Here is a 20,668-nt window from a genome sequence, read left to right on the forward strand (position 1 = left end):
CAATAATAGTTTTTTATTGGAAATCAACAGAATCAAGAAAGGAAACAGGGAAAGCAAAAAACCAGGCGCACAAGGAAAACAAGGAGAGGCAAAAGAGCAGGCGCCAGGCCAGGGCAGGGCAGGAATGCGAACCAGGTCCTGGAACCAGAATGTGAATCAGAAGAAATAAATAATGTTACTGTTATGAATCTGAGTGACTTGGAACTCACAAATAACATGGTATCTGTGCTTGAAAAAGGTATGAGTTTTTGCCCGAATAATGTTGGTGATGTATGTAAAACAAAAATTGATTTATTTAAGTTCACCAGATGCTTGAAATTGAAAAAACATTTTGAAATGATTAATCCGACAAATAAAGAAATGCAACAGAATTTGGGTTTGATGGCTAATGGTAATTATAGCATCCAGGATATCCTAGACACTAGGTTACTACTGTCAATCACAGAATGTGAAGATGAGGCAATACTAACAGAAAGAATTATGAGGGACTTTGAAATTGACCTCGACTACAACATAACAAGTGGGTTAAAAGACAAATCAAAATGGACACCATCACTAACAGCAGGTAACAATATCGATCAGTTTTATAAAGCAGTAACAGCAGACTTAGACAAACACACCATGAAAAAAACAGCTGAACATATGCACAGAGATAATCTCACAAAGGAAGAGAGGAAAGCATTGAAAGAACTTAGTTCAAACAGAGAAATAACTATTCGTGAAGCGGACAAAGGGGGGAACATGGTAATAATGAAAAGCAAGGATTATGACCATGAAATACTCACCCAGTTAGAGAATGATAACTGTTATGAACAATTAGGAGCCAACCCGATGTGGAAACTGACAGAATATATCAACACATTACTAAGACAGTGGCGTGGCAATGGTCTGATTGATGACAATGAACACGCCTATCTAAGGGTAGACAGACCAAGATATCCTTGCATCTATACAGTACCGAAGGTACACAAACCCCATACTTTCCCTCCGGGTAGACCTATTATATCAGGCATCGGGGGGCCAACAGAGAGGCTCTCAGAATATGTAGACGTGTTCCTAAAACCGTTAGTACAAAACCTTCCATCTTATATAAAGGACACGAAACATATTCTGGGAACCATGGCAGACCTACCATGGGATGAAACCATGACAATGGTCACATTAGACGTTGTCTCTTTATACACCTGCATCAAAAGAGACACGGGACTAACAGCAGTGAAGCACATGCTCAGCAAAAGACCTGCTAGTGCATGGGCACACAGCGAAATGATTCTAGAAATGATTGAGACAATTCTGGACAACAACATTTTCCTTTACAAGGAACAGTGGTACAGACAAAAACAAGGAGTGGCGATGGGCTCCAGATTTTCGCCCTCGTATGCCAACCTAGTAATGGGGCGGTTTGAGGAGACGAGAATCTGGGGTCCACCGGCCTCAGAATGGAATAAGGATATACTATACTGGGGCAGATATATTGACGACTGTCTCATGATATGGACAGGTACCCCAGATAAACTACAGGGATTCCACACATACCTAAACACCAACGATCAAAACATTAGGTTCACGATGGAATACAGCAAAACAAAATTACCGTTCCTAGATGTGGAATTCTTCATTGAAAACAACACTATTCAAAGCAGACTGTATAGAAAAAGCACGGCCTGCAACTCCCTGCTACATGCAACTAGTGCACACCCGGAACACCAAAAAAAGGCAATCCCTTACGGGGAATTAGTTAGAACCCGCCGCAATTGCAGCACGGAAACAGAATTTGAAAAACAAAAACAAGGCACGATTAAACGATTCAGAAACCGAGGGTACAACCAAAAGGTATTGCAAAAAGCTGAGAGCAGAATAAACCAACTAGCCAGAAAAGACACGCTAACAGAGAAGCCCAAACAGCTGAAGAAAAATGAAACCGTTAGACTGGTGACATGTTCTAATAACTGGGCTCCCATTCTACGCAAAAGTCTCAACAAACACTGGCACCTACTCAGCAAAGACACGATTCTAACAAAACACATAACAGAAAGGCCAACATTAACATATAGAAAAGGCACAACACTGAGGAACATATTGAGCCCAAGTTATCAGGGAAAGAAAACCAAAAGCTGTTGGTTAACAGACCCAGGGTTCTATAGCTGCGGTATGTGCGCAGCGTGTAAATGGGCCTACAAAAAGAAGAAGGGATTCAAAGGACTGTACAATGAAGAACACCGAATAGTGACAACCATTAACTGCTGTAGCAAATTTGTGGTTTATGCCCTAGATTGCAAATGCGGCAAGAGATATGTAGGAAGCACAAAAAGGATGCTAAAAGACAGAATAAACGAACACATCAGGGCAGTCAAACAAGGAGATATGCGCTACCCAGTGGCAGCCCATATGTCAATATGCCCTGCACAAACTACGAGTCACTCATTCCAGTACTTTGGGATAGAACATGTACCCATACACCCGAGAGGGGGTAATAGGGAACTAGCACTGCGAAGAAGAGAGGCTATCTGGATAATGACTTTGAGAAGTGTAGAACTGGGGCTTAACATTGACCCTGAGCTACACTATTTTTTAGGCACCTAGACCAAACATGATGACATAGAATGCAGACTAACGTAAATAAATAAAACAACAAGGGAGTAAGTTGCATGAAATGTGGAATATGGAATATGAAATATGGTTAATTGGTATTTGTAATGTAATTTCAGTACTAAATGATTAAGAGCTAATTATGAAATGTTTGTGAGCCAACTAAGAGAAGGTGAAATGAGATTTTGATTGTATCACTGAACATTCTAATGGCCACGTAATGGCACAAAAATGTGCTGAGCCCATTCGAGATGGAGAACTCGATTTTATTAGTGACCGGCCCAACCCTAAAAAATTTTTTAAAGAGTAATTATGGCGACCACTTAGTTCACAACCACGATGAGAATCACAGAAAGTTAGGTCACAACCGCCGCACAATTCGAAGTCCTCACATATATATCACGGGATATCACGAATAAACAAAATAATAACCTAAACAACTGGGAAATAATTGTACAAAGTATTGCAACACCATGAGAATAATACGTAATTAAATCACCATAAGAGAGACTTGGAAATTTAAGGTAATATGAACAGAGGATGTAGGTATTGCTACAACAAGGAGCTCAATAACCACAAAACGTAATTACACCCTGAAACATAAGGGGGATTATAGCGAAACCCTGATAAACATAGAACCCTTCAAATAATAAGTATATGGCTATATCGTGTAATAGACACTCCAATATGGCGGCCGTGTGAGGCTCGAAAAGCTGTAAACCTAAACAGGACCGACAGGCGGGGCGATCAGGAAGTGACGTCTGCCAGTTACATGGCAGAACCTCTGATGTAAATACAGGGCGCGAGTTCGGAGCGTTCAAACTGCCTCCTACTCGAAGCAGAAGGGACTTATCATACTCCCCGCTAAGAACACGCCGAAAAGGTAAGACCCGGATAACGGGAGACCAACACTGCTAACGCGAGCTTTAGAGCGTAACTGTCAATGAAAACGAAGGGGTTAGACAACGCGGGCAACGGGTAATAGTAACTGCTGGCTGACCAAAGCGCTTTTTAAATAAGAACACTGGAGCACAATGAGAAGGGGTAGACACTAACGCGGCGAGTTTAAACACGCTGACGAAAGCTAAACTTAGCGGGTCTCACCAATAATAAAAATATGAAAACACGGTGATAGTTGCGAGGGGAGCACATGGCAATAATGACAAAGAAAATATGCCACATCCAAGGAAGCACATTTTGGGTTATATAAAGGGCAGCACTCCCATATAGATTATATCTATATATCTCAGTAAAGCTGATAGCGTCTGTAAGACGAAGTATATAAACAAAAGAAAGGCGAATACAAATAACTAAAGTCTGATATTGTTCACAACTTGCAGAAAGTGAACCAATATATGGTGTTCACACCACAAGAAGCTGGAACAACAAATAAACACGACAAATACACCAGAAACCCTTTGAGGGTTGGAAGTATCACCTCAAACAACGTGAGTAAATTCTGGAATCCAGACCTTAACCTGTGGCTTTCTCAAACTTAAAATGTTCAAAGCAGGCTGAGTTTTTATGCTTACATACTGCTTCAATATTTGCCCCCACAGAACGAACTACAGCAACGGAGAATAGGTATCTAAGTGGAATGGTTCTTTATAAGCATGTTCCCACTAAAACCTAAACACAAACAATCACAGGTTATAAGTTTGCATGTCACCCCAACGATAAAGATAAGCTCACGCGCACCGGGTTCTCTCCATACCTCCTAATGGGCTCATAATCTATCTAAATGATGTCATAAAGTATTAAATCTGACTAATATAGCACAAAACTGAGATATTTAACCAGACGAAATATTAAACATGCATATTATGGTGAAATTGGATGCATGCACTACCATCCTACCACATCAGACAAGCAATGTGTTTATTTTATTTTGACTGTTTTGATCAGTAGCAATGTACTACAACATCATAATTTTCTTTAAACAGCCTTGAAAAAGTCGGGGGTTACATTCCCCAGTACGACGAAACACGTGTTGGCTGTGACGTCTCCTCATTAAACAACAACAAAAACCCTGAACAAAAGGAACTGGAAAATTTTATTGAGTGTATTACTGTATGAAATGTAATGTGGAAACACCTGTATTTGACTGTATTAATCTCTTACGTGTGCTAGGGAGCAACGATTGACGTACAACCCACTCAAGCAAGGGACTGGTTATCCAGGATAGTTTTACCGGCTCTGGACCTTGAACAAATGGGAATTCTAGATGGCCCTATTACATCGGAGGAAGTGAGTTTAGCCATCTCGAAAAGTAAAAAAGGCAAAGCAGCAGGACCATATGGGTTACCATCGGAAATATACAAAGTAATATGTCCAACTATTCTCCCCTACTTAACAAATTTGTTTAATAACATCTTATTAGAAGGTGCCCCACCTCCTGTATCTTGGGATAGGGCCTCTATAACCCTGATCTTAAAGCCTGGTAAGCCCGAATCTAACTGTGGGTCATATAGACCAATTTCAATTCTTAGTACGGACTACAAGATCTTTGCAGCCGTTCTTGCGAATAGATTGAGTGGTCTAGCAAATAACATCTTGCATATTGATCAGAAAGGCTTTGTGAAGGAGAGGCAATTGTATGAACTGACGTATGATCTCATCGGTGCAATAGATATGGCTACTTCAGCATCACTTCCTTTAGCAGTTTTTACTCTTGATGCCACCAAAGCCTTTGACAGGGTAAGCTGGGTGTATTTAGAAGAAGTGTTAAAAAAATTCAATCTGGGAGACAATTTTAAACGAGCAGTAAAACTGCTATATAAAAATCCTTCTGCTTCATTACTGGTTAACGGAGAACTTACGGAGCCATTTGATATTACACGAGGAACCCGTCAAGGGTGTCCCCTCTCACCACTTTTATTTGATTTATATATCGAACCTTTCGCTCAACTAATTCGGGACAATATTAATATAAAACCTTTTATTTTTGAAGGTTGGGAGCGGAAAGTCGCACTATATGCGGACGACGTTCTTATTTTTTCATCAGAGTTAAGCTCAGCCTTCCCTACGGTTATATCTATTGCACAAGAGTTTGGGGCAATATCTGGTTACGAAGTAAATGCATCAAAAACCGACATCATGGTTTGGAATCAATCTGCTCCGGGTATAGGAGTACAGCCGAGTGCCACCCTTAGATATCTCGGGTTAAATATCTATACGGATATTAATAAGATTGCTCCGTTAAATTTTGCCCGTGTGGCTAAGGAAGCCCGAAGGTTGTTGAGATCATGGTCAGCTCTTCCTATTTCCCTGATTGGTAGATCTAATTTGGTCAAAATGACCATCTTACCCAAGATTATGTTTTTGTTTAACACTATTCCTCTTTTTTTTTATCCTTCCTCGACTGCCAAACTTCAAACGGAATTAAATAGATTTATTTGGAAGAGCCGTACGCCCAGGTTATCTTGGAAGAAGATCAGACGGCGCCGAGAAAAAGGAGGCCTCGCAGCACCAGACCTACAGATATATGGGTGGGCGTTTCAATTTTCTCACATTAGGATGCTTTTAAAGACCCCTAATAACGTAGGGAGCGGAAAACTATTTGTAGCACTTCTCAAAGGGGAAAGAATTGGGCCAACAAACTTTTTGCTAAAATTTGGGGACCCAAAATACTTTAAGAAGGTCAAGCTAAAGGTGCTAAGGGATTTAGCTAGAACATGGACAAACTTAAGACGCACTCTTAATTTGGATTATTATCAGAGTCGGGCCCCGTTATGGGACTCGCCAGGTGCCCCATCTTGGCTTTTGGACAGTTTAGCCCTCCCAGTTAGAGAGGCCGGGATCTCAGCATGGGGGGACTTGTTTGTTGATGGAGTATTACTTCCATGGGAGATCTTGAGCTCAATAATAGGAACTCGCTTTTCACGCTTCAAATATCTTCAAATCCACAGTTGGTCCCAAGCTTACAGCCTTGGAAGGGGTAGGCATAAATTAGGAGCTGATCACAACCTAGTATCCTATATGATGGACAGACCCCCATTTAAAAAAGAGATAACATTTTGGTATAACCTTATACTAGATGAGATTGATGGCGAATTCCTGCTACCCCAATCCCTTTGGGAAACATATATACCAAATACTGATGTAGAGGGCCTATGGCTTAAATCGTTCAAGACTCTAGGCGAAACTGTAAAGCCTTCTTGGCTTCGTCGGAACCATTTGTTGACTCTGCATAGAGCGTATTACTCACCACTACGTCTATCAAAATTCTCCAATAATGCTCAGGTTGTATGCCCCAGATGCGGTTTAGTAGCAGCATCAGATACACACATGTTCTTGGAGTGTCCCTATATAACATCTTTTTGGAATGAAATTTGTGCCTCCCTTTCACTAGCAATTGATCTACAAGTAAGTCTCTGCCCCACGTTAGTTTTCTTTGGTATTATACCCGGGATCGAAGGTATAAGTAAAAAGTTGGTCTTCTATAGTTGTCTATTAGCTAGAAGAGAAATTTGTAAACGCTGGAAAGACAAGATCCCTCCTCTTTACACAGATTGGCGAGCAGCGATGTTACAGATGTCTAAACTAGATCTGGCTAGAGGAGGCAACCAACATAAAAGGAGATTTTGGCTACTTTTGAACTGGTAACAGGCCAGAACATTGAGGTTTTTTTTTTCCCCCTCAAGTCCTATGATTATGCTGCTTGGATGGATCATTTGGTTTCTTGATCCCTTTTTCATCTTTTTGCTTTACATACCCTATATATGCGACTCCAGCTATAAAGTGGGTTGTACATAGCAGTTTACTAATCCTGTCGGTACCATTGGATGAGGATAAAGTTGGAGGCGTGGCATTGTGGGATACGCTCCTAGGTACCATCTAAATCCCCCCCAGTTTATCTGGGCCAGTACCTCAGTCATCTTCAACACTCCTTCGTCATTACATGGTTACCAAGGGCGAATATGAGGACAAAAAAAAAAGAAAAAAAAAGACTTCTCAGCGGGGGTTGAAAATCCCTATTATATTCGTCATAGTCCAGTCAGAGGATTCTTCACAGCAGTCGAGTTCATTCATGGAGAATTTCAGAGGAGAAGCAGAGAAGGTCAAGAATTCACCTCACAGAACGTCCAGTGGAACTAAGAAGATACAGTAATACTATTGCCGCTATAGCGTTGAACAGAGTCTCTATCTGCCAGAACCCTAACCCTCCGGTTGCGCTTTTCCTGTTACCTTCCTTCCTTTTTCTCCTTACCCTGTCCCTTTTTGCGCGCTTCTTGGAGGAATCTTCATTGGCATGAGACAATCATCTTTAGTCGAAGAGTTCTTTCAAATATACGAGTAACCCACAAGGCAAGAGCCTCAGGTATAAGCAGGTTTGGGGTGATAATTAGTAACTGAATCAGAAGTATTAAGAACTTGTCATACTCATTGATTTCTCCCCCTCAGAGAGAAAACTTCCTATCATAAACATAAATAAAAGAGAGGCGAGAACTCCCCAATCAGCTGGTAGGACAAGCTCTAACTTGATTATAGAGAGTAAATGATAGTGGAGGTTGTTGTGGATGTTTATGCTCTCTCCTTTCATGTATTAGGCACCCTCACCACTAACCAGGAGATATCCTACCAAAGAATCCAGAACAAGCGGCAAGGGTGGTAGCTGTAGCCGGAGTGTCTCTTCTTTCTCTCATTCCACTTCCCCTTTTCCCCCTCATTGGTGGGGTTGCTTGTTGAGAAGCGAAGTCCCCGGTGGATGGGAGATTGGGTCCAGCATCTCTTCTGCTCCTGCAAAGTTTTTGGGAACCTGACAGATTGAAGTGTCCAAGAATTAACTTTGCCTGAGCAGAATGACTGGAGGAATGAATCTTAAGGCTTTGGGTGAAATACTTGCAGGAATACAGCGGGATATAGGCGTAGTTAGGGAGGAAAATAAAGGTTTAAAACAAGAGCTATTGGCATCTCGTCAAAAGACTCAAATGTTGTCACAAAAGGTCGAAGGGTTAGCATTAGGAAATCCTGTGGCAGGTGCCTCCACCTCTAGTAAAAGTAGTTCGAGTGCAGATCCAAAGGTGGTAGCGCAGGTTATTCACTCAGTGTCCCCATTAATCCCATTAGCGGCACCAGAAAGATTTCAAGGTGACCCTCAGAAAGCTCAATTATTCTTGACACACTGTTCTCTACATTTCATGTGTCGTTCTAACCTGTTTCCTGATGCCCAGTCGAAGGTTGCCTTTGTTCTGTCTTATTTAGGAGGGGATGCCGCCAATTGGGCTATGGCCTTAGTCACCAAAGATGATCCCTTACTTTCCGATTTTGATTTATTCAAAAGCGAGTTTCTCCGCATTTTTGACAGGAGGCGGATATGCCAGGCTACTGATAACGAACTCCTAGAGCTTCGTCAAGGATAGAAAGACTTAATCACTTATTTGACGCAATTCAATAAGTTGATCTTTGAGACTAATTGGCCAGACGAAAAAAGAGCTGCTCTTTTTTATCGAGGATTACGTGATGACATTAAAGATGTCCTTGCACAAATACCCAATCGTCCCACTGAACTTTCAGCTTTAGTGGATTTAGTGTTGGAGTTGGATTTCCGTAATTCTGAACGTAGGGGAGAACAGAAGAAGGATTGGAAGGTGAACTGTCCCCGTTTTGATAGGATTAGAGTTGACAGTGGTAAGACATCTGCAGTGAATAATGATGTTGAACCCATGCAAATAGGAGCAGTTTGTGGGCCCTTGAGTAAAGAAGAAAAGGAACAATGGCATTTGAAGAAATTATGCTTGTACTGTGGGGCCTCCGGCCATTTTGTAAAGGAATGCCCAAAACGTCCAAAGTCTCCGATGAAGGGAAACGATTCGAACCATCAGTAGGTGGAGTCGCTCTGGTGGTAGAAGAAGATAAGACGACTCCCGAATCTCACGTGGTTATGAATACCCTCCAGTCCATGACCCCACATGTCATACTTCACATGACCTTGAAGTTTAGGGAACATACCATTTGTGGTGTTGCAATTATGTTGGATTCTGGGTCGACTGGACATTTTTGTGACATCAAGTATGCCAAGCGAATGGGAATTCTGGCAATACGAAAAGAGAAGAGTGAATCTGTGCGAGCAGTGGATGGAACTAATTTATCTTCGGGGCCTATCACAAGTCATACGGAGTGTTTAGAACTAATTCAAACTGATGGCCATCGAGAGGTTTTACAGTTTAATCTCATTAATGCTCCACAGTTTCAACTCATTTTAGGATTGCTGTGGCTGTCCATTCATAACCCTACCATTGATTGGGAAAATCGTACTGTGAAGATGCAGTCCACTTTTTGTAAAGAATATTGCTATCAGTTAGAAGAGGGTTTGTTGGAAACATATCAAGCTCTGTTGTTATCCTCCGGAGGACAGTCTATTGGGCTTATCGACTCCTTTGAAATACCTACAGAATGTCAAGAGCGGAACTTTTACCACCTAATCGTTCATACGACTGTACCATCGATTTGGAACCTGCAGCAGTGCTACCCTGCAGTCGCATTTATGCATTCACTGAGGCTGAGAATGAACATCTAAAAGATTATTTAGACCGCTATCTGGAAAACGGGTTTATCAGACCATCACAGTCTCCAGTTTCTTCCCCCTTGTTCTTCATCCCTAAGAAGGAGGAAAATCTCTGAATTTGTATAGACTATCGTGCCTTGAATCAAGTCACTATCAAGAATCGATATCCTCTACCTCTGATTTCAGTTTCATTAGATCAAATTAAAGAAGCTCAGATTTTCACGAAATTAGATCTGCGTGGAGCATACCATTTAGTCCGTATGAAAGAAGGGCATGAATGGAAAACGGCCTTCAGAACCAAGTTTGGCCTATTTGAGTATTACGTCATGCCTTTTTAGTTGTGCAACGCCCCTGCAGTCTTCCAGCATTTCATCAACGACAATATGGGGGATTTGATCGACAAGGTTGCAATTATTTATCTTGATGATATTTTGATCTATTCTAAAGACCCTCATGAACACCCTACACATGTGAAATGGGTGTTAGAACGATTACGAACCCACCAGTTGTTTGTCAAAGTAGAGAAATGTGTGTTCAGTGCAACGAAGGTTGAGTTTTTGGGATTTGTCATTTCCCCACAGGTCATTACAATGGATGCGAGAAAGGTACAAGCAGTTGAGAATTGGCCCTCTCCAAAAGATATTAAAGAAATTCAAAGGTTCCTTGGATTCGCCAATTTTTATCGACGTTTTATTCAAGGATTTTGTCACTTGATTGTGCCGATTACCCGTTTGCTGAAGAAAGGAGTCAAATTTGAGTGGAACACTGAAGCCGAAAAAGCCTTCATCAGTCTTAAGAAAAAATGTATTTCCACTCTAATCTTGTTGCACGCTGATCCCTCAGAACTGTTCTATGTAGAGGCTGACGCATCAGATCAGGCAATAGGTGGTATCCTCTCACAAAGACATTGTCAGACTGGACAGCTCCATCCAGTAGCCTATCGCTCCAGGAAGTTAAACGCAGCGGAACTGAACTACACAATTGCTGAAAAAGAGCTTCTGGCAGTTAAGGATGCTTTCGAAGACTGGAGACATTATTTATAGGGTGCAAAACACACAGTCATAGTGTTCTCCGATCATAAGAATCTTCAGTTCTTGAAGCAGCCAAGACTTTGACCCCCAGACAACTGCGTTGGTCACTTTACTTCGCAGATTTTGATTTTGTGATTACCTATCACCCTGGCAACAAGAACGGAAAAGCAGATGCTGTATCATGTTTGCATACCGAGGAATCTGAACACTCTGTGGAGCCCCAACCAATTATTCCTGACTCAAAAATTATTTGCACCATTGCTATAGACAACTTCCAAGAGGGAGTTCAGAAGAGTTTCTCAACTGAAGAAATTCAGAATTGGGTGGCCGGGGGTGCTGATAGACAAATTCGTCAACAGCTGCCTTATTATAAGGAGGCATTATATCTCCTTACGACCACGTTGCAACATAAAGCTCTTTAAAGTTGTCACGATCATCCATTAGCAGGTCATAAGGGTATTACCAAGACAATGGATCTAGTACAACGATATTTTTGGTGGCCTGGTTTATCCTCTCATGTCAAAAATTATGTTCAGTCCTGTGAGTTGTGTGTGCGGAGCAAATCAAATAGACAAGCCCCTCAGGGATTATTGCAACTACTCCCTACCCCAACTCATCCTTGGCACACAATTTCAATGGATTTAATAGTTGATTTGCCTGTTAGTAAACAATTTGATACCGTATTGGTAGTTGTAGACACCTTTACTAAAATGTCACAGCAAATCTTCACAGCAGTCGAGTTCGTTCATAGAGAATTTCATAGGAGAAGCAGAGAAGGTCTACAATTCACCTCACAGAACGTCCAGTGGAACTAAGAAGATACAGTAAGACTATCGCTGCTATAGCGTTGAACAGAGTCTCTATCTGCCAGAACACTAACCCTACGGTTGCGCTTTTCCTGTTACCTTCCTTCCTTTTTCTCCTTACCCTGTCCCTTTTTGCGCGCTTCTTGGAGGAATCTTCATTGGCATGAGACAATCATCTTTAGTCGAAGAGTTCTTTCAAATATACGAGTCACCCACAAGGCAAGATAGGAAGAGCCTCAGGTATAAGCAGGTTTGGGGTGATAATTATTAACTGAATCAGAAGTATTAAGAACTTGTCTTACTCATTGATTTCTTCCCCTCAGAGAGAAAACTTCCTATCGTAAACATAAATAGAAGAGAGGCGAGAACTCCCCAATCAGCTGGTAGGACAAGCTCTAACTTGATTATAGAGAGTAAATGATAGTGGAGGTTGTTGTGGATGTTTATGCTCTCTCCTTTCATGTATTAGGCACCCTCACCACTAACCAGGAGATAGCCTACCGAATAATCCAGAAAAAGCGGCAAGGGTGCTAGCTGTAGCCGGAGTGTCTCTTCTTTCTCTCATTCCACTTCCCCTTTTCCCCCTCATTGGTGGGGTTGCTTGTTGAGAAGTGACGTCACCGGTGGATGGGAGATTGGGAACAGCATCTCTTCTGCTCCTGCGAAATTTTTGGGAACCTGACACCTGCTCACCCCCTTGGTAAGCAGTGTGTAAAGCATTTGCACATAAACAACAGTAATATAGTTAAGACACTACAAAAAGGACACCACACGAGTTTAGAAAAATATCCTATATTTTATATATCCAAAACAAGACCAAAAACAATAAACATCCACCATACAGTTCTCAAAAATCTTCGATCATAAGGACAGACTTGCAATACAGTTTCTTAAACTTGATAGCCACGTTGGGGCTATCACAGCTTCTTGAACAACAAATCCAAACAGTTCTAGCTTGACCGTGGTGCTGCGGGCCAGGTACGGTGTCGGGAAGAACCGCAAAATAGTACCTTTACAAAGGGTGTTGGTTACCTCTCGATGAACCCTGAAAGGCCCGGCTTCCGAAGGCGTCACTTCCTGAGATTTATGCAGGAGTCGTCGGCCCCTTGAAATCACACACGTTACAGATCAAACACTTTGAGGTTGAAGTAGGGAGTGCCGGTGTCGGCGGGCATTGGGGCTGCATGTGAAGTGCAGCGGTATGGCATGTGGTGCCCTCAGGTCACGGTGCAGGAAGCGACTCAGTGACGGTCATCCAGCGGCATCGGTAAGACCAAGGCTGTGGTATGAAGTGATGAGGGGCTCGTCGCGGTGCTGGCAGGTCACCATGAAAGCAGCAGCAGCTTCATTGCTGACGTGCTGTAGTCGACTGATGGACTAGAGTCGAGGGCGCCGGCTTCAGTAGGACAAGGCTGCGGTGCGGGATGATGACGGTGCATTGTGTAACTTACAAGGGGTGCTATTGAACCACGATGCACGCAGCGGAATTGATGTCTAAGTGGAGAGTCATCATCGGGGATACCAGGGCGGCATTGTGTATAGAGGTGGTGTGAAGTGCAGTGTCCACAGGTCGTGGTGCAAGCAGCAGCTCAGTGGCAGCATCAGGTGGCATCATCGGTGAGACCAGGGTTGCGGTGTGGTGTGCGGGGGTGCCCTCTATGGTGCCTCAGGACACGGAATCAGCAGCAGTGTCATGGACAGGGTCGGGTTGCCCTTTCTTTTGTTGCAACACAAAACACACAGTCCCCAGTGCTGATGGCAGAATGGTTTGAAGCCCTCCTGAGACTTCTTGAATGGGAGACAAGCCCTTGGAGAAAATCAATAAAGAAGTTGCAGATTTTTATCCCAGCAGCACAAGGGCTAGAAAAGAAAGGAACAGCACAAAACCTTGGAAAGAATGGAACACCAAAATAAGAACCTGGCAGTAGGGTTTAAAATAGCCAGCCTAAGTCTTTTTCAGACCTGTTTCTGTACTCCCTTTCTTCCAAAGCCGCTTTCTATGACAAGCCCTAGGCACAAACATGATCTTACCAGTAAATATTCCAGGATATGAAACTATGGTGACTTAAGAAACTGGACCGGAAATTATGCATAACAGTTTTGAACTTTGCTCCCTGTCCATTTTCAGTTGGCATTAACACTTTAATTTCAACAGAAAGCATGGACATGTTTACATTGCTGTCGTGATAGTCCCCTGCTGTTTGGTTCCATCTCATACGAGGGTTATGATAACTAAAAATGTTTTAATGTCATTTTTATCTGTATCTGAATTTTGATGTTTTCATCATGGCGGTGTGTTCCGCTCTTTTGATAATTTTAACAGATCAAATAAAAGTATTTTACTACTAATTAGGAAGTTGCAGAACGTTCAGTCCAGTTCTTTAACTGTCCTAGACAGAAGCAGCCAATGCAGGCCAACACAGCAAAGCACTCAGCAAAGTGGTATTTCCACCTAACAGCTTCTCCAGCTCTCCTTCTAGGTAGTCTTTGTTGGAACTGGCCCTTCTTGCAGGGTCATCCTCAAACTTTTTGCTTCTTCCTCCCTTATTTTTCCTGACCCGTGGCTGTTGGCAATAGAACTCTGCGCACTTTACCACTGCTGATCAGTGCTAAAGTGCATATGCTCTCTGTGTAAATTGTTATGATGATTGGATATACCTGATTGGCATATTTGTATCACCAAGAAGTCCCTAGTAAAGTGCACTGAGTGACCCAGGGCTGGTGATGACAAATGCTACTAGGGGGCCTGCAGCACTGATTGTTCCACCCACATGAGTAGCCCTAAAATGGTGTCTAAGGCCTGCCACCGCAGTGCCTTGGTGCAGTCTGTGAACTGCCATGTCCTCCTGGTCAGTGTCCCCACTGACCAGGCCTAACCCTTCCCTTTTTGTGCACATTGGTCACCCCTATGGAAGGCCCAAGGTACCACCCTGGGCAGGGTGCAGTGTATGTGAAAGGTAGAGCAAGTACTGGTGCAGGTGACATGCTCTGGTAGTGAACTACACAATTGCTGAAAAAGAGCTTCTGGCAGTTAAGGATGCTTTCGAAGACTGGAGACATTATTTATAGGGTGCAAAACACACAGTCATAGTGTTCTCCGATCATAAGAATCTTCAGTTCTTGAAGCAGCCAAGACTTTGACCCCCAGACAACTGCGTTGGTCACTTTACTTCGCAGATTTTGATTTTGTGATTACCTATCACCCTGGCAACAAGAACGGAAAAGCAGATGCTGTATCATGTTTGCATACCGAGGAATCTGAACACTCTGTGGAGCCCCAACCAATTATTCCTGACTCAAAAATTATTTGCACCATTGCTATAGACAACTTCCAAGAGGGAGTTCAGAAGAGTTTCTCAACTGAAGAAATTCAGAATTGGGTGGCCGGGGGTGCTGATAGACAAATTCGTCAACAGCTGCCTTATTATAAGGAGGCATTATATCTCCTTACGACCACGTTGCAACATAAAGCTCTTTAAAGTTGTCACGATCATCCATTAGCAGGTCATAAGGGTATTACCAAGACAATGGATCTAGTACAACGATATTTTTGGTGGCCTGGTTTATCCTCTCATGTCAAAAATTATGTTCAGTCCTGTGAGTTGTGTGTGCGGAGCAAATCAAATAGACAAGCCCCTCAGGGATTATTGCAACCACTCCCTACTCCAACTCATCCTTGGCATACAATTTCAATGGATTTAACCCTTTAGGTGCTGCCGTCGGCCAACGGTCGTCACGGGCACTACCTCCCCAGTGCTGCGTGCGACCGCTGGACGTCCAGTTCAGCACTGGATAATGGACAGCGCAGCACTGGGGAGGTTTGTTTACGAAGCTCCTAAGGTGTTAATAGTTGATTTGCCTGTTAGTAAACAATTTGATACCGTATTGGTAGTTGTAGACACCTTTACTAAAATGTCACAGCAAATCTTCACAGCAGTCGAGTTCGTTCATAGAGAATTTCATAGGAGAAGCAGAGAAGGTCTAGAATTCACCTCACAGAACGTCCAGTGGAACTAAGAAGATACAGTAAGACTATTGCTGCTATAGCGTTGAACAGAGTCTCTATCTGCCAGAACACTAACCCTACGGTTGCGCTTTTCCTGTTACCTTCCTTCCTTTTTCTCCTTACCCTGTCCCTTTTTGCGCGCTTCTTGGAGGAATCTTCATTGGCATGAGACAATCATCTTTAGTCGAAGAGTTCTTTCAAATATACGAGTCACCCACAAGGCAAGATAGGAAGAGCCTCAGGTATAAGCAGGTTTGGGGTGATAATTATTAACTGAATCAGAAGTATTAAGAGCTTGTCTTACTCATTGATTTCTTCCCCTCAGAGAGAAAACTTCCTATCGTAAACATAAATAGAAGAGAGGCGAAAACTCCCCAATCAGCTGGTAGGACAAGCTCTAACTTGATTATAGAGAGTAAATGATAGTGGAGGTTGTTGTGGATGTTTATGCTCTCTCCTTTCATGTATTAGGCACCCTCACCACTAACCAGGAGATAGCCTACCGAATAATCCAGAAAAAGCGGCAAGGGTGCTAGCTGTAGCCGGAGTGTCTCTTCTTTCTCTCATTCCACTTCCCCTTTTCCCCCTTATTGGTGGGGTTGCTTGTTGAGAAGTGACGTCACCAGTGGATGGGAGATTGGGAACAGCATCTCTTCTGCTCCTGCGAAATTTTTGGGAACCTGACACCTGCTCACCCCCTTGGTAAGCAGTGTGTAAAGCATTTGCACATAAACAACAGTAATATAGTTAAGACACTACAAAAAAGGACACCACACGAGTTTAGAAAAATATCCTATATTTTATATATCCAAAACAAGACCAAAAACAATAAACATCCACCATACAGTTCTCAAAAATCTTCGATCATAAGGACAGACTTGCAAAACAGTTCCTTAAACTTGATAGCCACGTTGGGGCTATCACAGCTTCTTGAACAACAAATCCAAACAGTTCTAGCTTGACCGTGGTGCTGCGGGCCAGGTACGGTGCCGGGAAGAACCGCAAAATAGTACCTTTACAAAGGGTGTTGGTTACCTCTCGATGAACCCTGAAAGGCCCGGCTTCCGAAGGCGTCACTTCCTGAGATTTATGCAGGAGTCGTCGGCCCCTTGAAATCACACACGTTACAGATCAAACGCTTTGAGGTTGAAGTAGGGAGTGCCGGTGTCGGCGGGCATTGGGGCTGCATGTGAAGTGCAGCGGTATGGCATGTGGTGCCCTCAGGTCACGGTGCAGGAAGCGACTCAGTGACGGTCATCCAGCGGCATCGGTAAGACCAAGGCTGTGGTATGAAGTGATGAGGGGCTCGTCGCGGTGCTGGCAGGTCACCATGAAAGCAGCAGCAGCTTCATTGCTGACGTGCTGTAGTCGACTGATGGACTAGAGTCGAGGGCGCCGGCTTCAGTAGGACAAGGCTGCGGTGCGGGATGATGACGGTGCATTGTGTAACTTACAAGGGGTGCTATTGAACCATGATGCACGCAGCGGAATTGATGTCTAAGTGGAGAGTCATCATCGGGGATACCAGGGCGGCATTGTGTATAGAGGTGGTGTGAAGTGCAGTGCCCACAGGTCGTGGTGCAAGCAGCAGCTCAGTGGCAGCATCAGGTGGCATCATCGGTGAGACCAGGGTTGCGGTGTGGTGTGCGGCGGTGCCCTCTATGGTGCCTCAGGACACGGAATCAGCAGCAGTGTCATGGACAGGGTCGGGTTGCCCTTTCTTTTGTTGCAACACAAAACACACAGTCCCCAGTGCTGATGGCAGAATGGTTTGAAGCCCTCCTGAGACTTCTTGAATGGGGGACAAGCCCTTGGAGAAAATCAATAAAGAAGTTGCAGATTTTTATCCCAGCAGCACAAGGGCTAGAAAAGAAAGGAACAGCACAAAACCTTGGAAAGAATGGAACACCAAAATAAGAACCTGGCAGTAGGGTTTAAAATAGCCAGCCTAAGTCTTTTTCAGACCTGTTTCTGTACTCCCTTTCTTCCAAAGCCGCTTTCTATGACAAGCCCTAGGCACAAACATGATCTTACCAGTAAATATTCCAGGATATGAAACTATGGTGACTTAAGAAACTGGACCGGAAATTATGCATAACAGTTTTGAACTTTGCTCCCTGTCCATTTTCAGTTGGCATTAACACTTTAATTTCAACAGAAAGCATGGAAATGTTTACATTGCTGTCGTGATAGTCCCCTGCTGTTTGGTTCCATCTCATACGAGGGTTATGATAACTAAAAATGTTTTAATGTCATTTTTATCTGTATCTGAATTTTGATGTTTTCATCATGGCGGTGTGTTCCGCTCTTTTGATAATTTTAACAGATCAAATAAAAGTATTTTACTACTAATTAGGAAGTTGCAGAACGTTCAGTCCAGTTCTTTAACTGTCCTAGACAGAAGCAGCCAATGCAGGCCAACACAGCAAAGCACTCAGCAAAGTGGTAGTTCCACCTAACAGCTTCTCCAGCTCTCCTTCTAGGTAGTCTTTGTTGGAACTGGCCCTTCTTGCAGGGTCATCCTCAAACTTTTTGCTTCTTCCTCCCTTATTTTTCCTGACCCGTGGCTGTTGGCAATAGAACTCTGCGCACTTTACCACTGCTGATCAGTGCTAAAGTGCATATGCTCTCTGTGTAAATTGTTATGATGATTGGATATACCTGATTGGCATATTTGTATCACCAAGAAGTCCCTAGTAAAGTGCACTGAGTGACCCAGGGCTGGTGATGACAAATGCTACTAGGGGGCCTGCAGCACTGATTGTTCCACCCACATGAGTAGCCCTAAAATTGTGTAAGGCCTGCCACCGCAGTGCCTTGGTGCAGTCTGTGAACTGCCATGTCCTCCTGGTCAGTGTCCCCACTGACCAGGCCTAACCCTTCCCTTTTTGTGCACATTGGTCACCCCTATGGAAGGCCCAAGGTATCACCCTGGGCAGGGTGCAGTGTATGTGAAAGGTAGAGCAAGTACTGGTGCAGGTGACATGCTCTGGTAGTGAATTATCAGCATTTCTTCCCATAGGAACAAGATAGGACCTACGAGTCTAGTATCCCTGATCTCAGAATTTAATAACACATCTTTTAGGAAAGGTTGTTTTTAAATCCTGTGTTTGAGAACAGCACTTTTAGGAAGTTGCTGTTCTCTTGTCTGACCCTTCTGTGTGCCTTGGCCTGTTTCTGTATTGACTGTCTGGTTTGAGAGGGACAGGGGCTGGGAATTCCCCAGGAGACTGGCTGAGTCAGCCCTAGGCTAAATGACTGCATTGCAACTTGAGTGGTGGGAGGAGATAGTACCTGGGCCTGAATAGGGCTGTGCCTGCCTTCCACAATGCTGGCTCCACCTCCTGCTGTGCAGCTGACGACCCTGCACCTCACTCTGAAAGGAAAGGAGAAGCCAGGAAAACAAAGTGCTCAAGAAACACCCAGAACTGGTTCAGACCGGGCTCAGGGCCCACTTGCACAAAGAGAACAAAGACTTTGAGGGGTATAAGTACAGGACACCTGACAACAGAAAATTAGATCATCCTGGAATCAAGAAGGAACCTCTGCCAAGGAGAAAGCTGAAACTGAAGAAGGAAGATTGTCCAGTTGTTGCTCTGCTGGATTGCCCTGCTGTTGCTTTACTGCCAAGGAGAGGGGAAGGACTTTCCTTTGTGCTGTGTCCCCTTGCTTGAAGGAATCTCCAAGAGCCTGAGAAGAGCTGGCTCCCTGTTCTGAAGTCCCAGGAACAAAAGGACTTCAGCCCCAGCTTCCCCTGAGCTCTACTGAGAGAGTTCTGTCCTTACAAGAGTGCTTGGCCCATGTGTGATGCCTCTGGAAGTTGTACCTGTGTTGGGAAGCTGGAAACTAAGCTTGAGAGACTTTGCTAAAGAAAAGTTATCGCATTGCTCGCTGCGGAGCGCATCCCCGACAGTGCAAGAAGATTCCCGCTACTACGAAGGTCGAGATCGTCACAGCGCCTGTTGCCGCTGTCAGAGCCGTCGCATCCTTCATTTGCAGGACGCACCCGATCGGTGCAGGAAGTCTAACATCGCTGCGAGTATCGTCGCAGAGCCTGTCATCGCTGGGTGAGATCGCCGCACCACCTGCTTGCGGACTGCATCACGTCGCTGCGAGAGTCATCGCCGAATCCAACGCATCGAGGAGGTGCGAGAGAGAAGATCACCGCTGGTCCGCGCATCGTTGCCCCAGAGATCACCGCACCTCCAAAGATCGTCGCGCCGTGCCTTTGCAAGAACAAACTTCCTACGAAACCTACGCACCAGAATCCATGCAAGTGGTCTTCCTCCCCATACTGACCAGATTTGTTGCAACACGCCCGCTGCTGCAGCGGGGCTGTCGCAAACGCCTCCCCAGGGTCTCAGGAGCAATGCATCTCTTGTTTTCCACTGCACCAGCTTCTGCTTTTGGAACTTTGTCGCAACTGAAGGTACTGTTGGCTAAACGTGACGCAACTGTGAACTTTTCACGCAACTGTGGATTATTTTTTCGCAATCTTAAGAACTCTTTTGAAACCATATTCTTGAACTGTGTATGTTGGATTTTTGTCGTTTTGGTCTTGTGTAGTTTAGATTAAATTTTTGTAAAATATTGTGGGGTCAGTTTGTGGGGTTTTCACTGTGTTACTGTGAGTGTTGGTACAAATACATTACACATTGCCTCTGGTTAGCCTAGACTGCTCGTGCCAAGCTACCTAGAGAGTGAGCAGGGGTTATCTCAGAGGGTTTCC

Source organism: Lissotriton helveticus, chromosome 6, assembly GCF_964261635.1.
Source record: "Lissotriton helveticus chromosome 6, aLisHel1.1, whole genome shotgun sequence".
NCBI lineage: Eukaryota > Metazoa > Chordata > Amphibia > Caudata > Salamandridae > Lissotriton > Lissotriton helveticus.